Consider the following 2766-nt stretch of genomic DNA (forward strand, 5'->3'; position numbering starts at 1 on the left):
CTGGCCCCGCTTTGCTCCGTCCGGGCTGTGGGCTGCCCTGGACAAGGGTGTGACCTTGAGTGGAGTAAAGCACAGCCCGGGGGAGCGCAGCGGCTGCCCAGCTTCAGACCGCGTTCGCTCTGCAGCGGGGCAGCAAGTCATCGCGGGGGTGGGCGAGGGGGGCGCCCTCTGGACACCACCTTTTGATGTCTCTGACATACGTTAATATGAATATAAAGATCAACGTTATCTCAATGATGGTATTTGAAAACCTTTTTAGCATATATAGCTAGTATGAACTACTTTCATCAGGGAATTCAAAAGGGATGTGTTTTCTTTTTAGAGAAAGAATGAGAAAACCAACAGACTTTCTGAAAACCTTTAGTAACGTTATATACTCCCGTAAGAGTCTTAGATGCTTCCATCCTTGCAAATGGAAGGTGACATAAAACAATTATAAGGTCTACAAGAGGATCTTCCACCGGCCTGCTCTCCTTCCTCCAGATCCAGCAAATCACTTCACGCATCTGCTGCTGGGAAAGAATCCAGCTTTGCCCCATTAGGTGAAAGGTTCAAGATGGACAGCTGAGGCCCAAAGGAGAGGAGAGTGAGCCTTTAAGCCGAGGGTATAAGGGTAGAATCCCCATGATGAGATTTGAGATTAGCGCTCTTACAAGAAGAGGAAGAGACCAGCGCACCTCCCTCCCCACAGCCCACAAACAAATCGCGTGAGCACGCAGGGAGATGGCAACCCCTACAAGCCAGGAAACAGGTCTGAGCAGACTCTGGGTCTGTCCGCACCTTGATCTTGTACTTCCTAGACTCCAGAACAGTGAAAAATAACTGCGTCGCTGCATGAACTGGGGAGATCCTGGGCCCTAGGGCCTCGACCCAGCCAGACCCAAAGGAAGTCCACGAAGGTTCTCTTGGGCTTGTCCTGAGAAGGAATTCAAGGACAGACATGTACACAGGGGACACGTGACAGAGGCAGGAAAGTTTGTTGAAGCAAAAAGTAACACTCTCAAGATAGGAGAGCAGGCAGCTCAAGAGGGAAAGAGCTGTGTGCCCCAGGAGCTGGGTTTCTGTCTTTTATTGACAGTGGTTAACTAGGGGGCAGAATATTTATTACTTGGGGCTGGAAGCAGGGTTTCCAGCTTTTTCTTCCTCACTTGCTCAGGGCTTTCCTGTCGTCGTGCTGCCATAGTGGGCCTGTCTGGTGGGATCCGGCTTCTCGCGGATGCTGCCAGCACAGGCCTCTGACCTTCCCCACAGCTGCCCACGGCCGCCTCCTTGCTGGCCTCCGGGCATCCTGTTAGAGCCTCACTAACTGTCTAACATCTGTTAAGCCACCCAGCCTATCGCTTCTCGGCCTTTTGGCTAAGATCAAGTGTAGTATCTGTTCTTATCAATTTAAGCCACCCAGCCTGTGGCATTTGTCATACCATCTCCAACTGAGGAAGACAAGAAAGTCCAGTGTTACTTCTTCAGTCAGATTCTCACTTTGTAAGAGAGAAATCCGTAAATCAGGATATTATCCACCCCAACACCCAGCCCGCACATACCTGCCTTCTCTTAACTACCTGGTCTTACATACTTTGGTCTAAAGTGTGCAAAACTTGGGTGAGAATGTTCAAAAGAAGATGTTAGAAAATTTTAGCAGGAGTATCACTATCAGATTCGCATTAACAAATACCAAATGAGAAAGAATAAAAACTAGATTTAATTATCCAAGTAATGTTTACTGAAAATGGGGATCCCAGTTAATACATACTTTTCCCCATGTTCCATTCTTCACCCCCTCATCATCATTCCTATCACTAGATGGAGCTGTTGTAATGCACTGGGGATAGGGAACAATTGTAAGGTCAAATCTAATATTTGATATCAAATCAAATATTTATACCCCAAAGTAACTGCATGATTCAGATAATAATGACAAAAACCTCAGAAATACATGTGGTTATGGATAATGAGGATGCCTGACTAAGGACAAAAGAATATGACTTTATACCAGGCTGACTGTTGACATGGCTTCACTTACCAGGGAATCTCAGTCCTAGGTGTGCTATTCTAAGCACCCGATAGGAGTTTTGATTATTTACAAGAATGCCTGACTGACATCTAGATCCATAACTGGCTGTTGGTATATGAATTTAAGATCCCAAGTCTTCCTTGGAATATATAAAGGAAAATATCAAAAGAACTCTGAGGGTAAAATTGCTCGTGCAAATGAGTATTGTTTGGCCTATCAAAAGCTAACCTCCTCCTATTCATGGTAGAAGTGCTAAACTCATTGATATTTTTGTGGGGAAATCATTGCATCTCCTACTTTGTTTGCTTCAAAAGTTTACAAATTAATAAAATTATCAGACCAGAACTACAAAGCATTGTCAGGGATCGGCCTTTCTGATGTGGTCTGGCACTACCGCTAAATAAATCAGAAGGCTCCCTGAACATACTAGTCAGTCTCCAAAATGTCCTTTCAGTAGGTCAGTTTACATAAAGAGATAATATTAGAGTTGTCCCGTCCCTCTCCTGGGGAGAAGTAGTACTGTGCTACAGTGGTCCTTTCCCCCGACTCTACCCTCAAGAACTGACCCACCAGTGTTTCCAGAAGCGACGAGAAATCATGGTGAGCTGCCTCTCTTCCCCCAGTGAATCAGGTGTGACGGTGCAGTGGCGCTTGATTTCAGTGTCTGACCAAGTGTGTGGTCATCTATTCTTCATCTCTTACCACCCATCCAATGTTTGCCCCAAGTGGAGAGGAGGAGGAAGTTTTAGTCTGCC

At 46.0% G+C, this 2766-nt stretch overlaps 1 pseudogene; it reads left to right on the forward strand.

The window, feature by feature from the left end:
* The first annotated feature begins 1336 nt into the window (after positions 1-1336).
* LOC112838413 (U2 spliceosomal RNA) lies at positions 1337-1464 on the forward strand (annotated as a pseudogene).
* Positions 1465-2766: the final 1302 nt, after the last annotated feature.

The sequence above is a fragment of the Callorhinus ursinus genome, unplaced genomic scaffold, assembly GCF_003265705.2.
Source record: "Callorhinus ursinus isolate GAN/ISIS: 27379988/994484 unplaced genomic scaffold, GSC_fseal_2.0 scaffold129, whole genome shotgun sequence".
Lineage (NCBI taxonomy): Eukaryota > Metazoa > Chordata > Mammalia > Carnivora > Otariidae > Callorhinus > Callorhinus ursinus.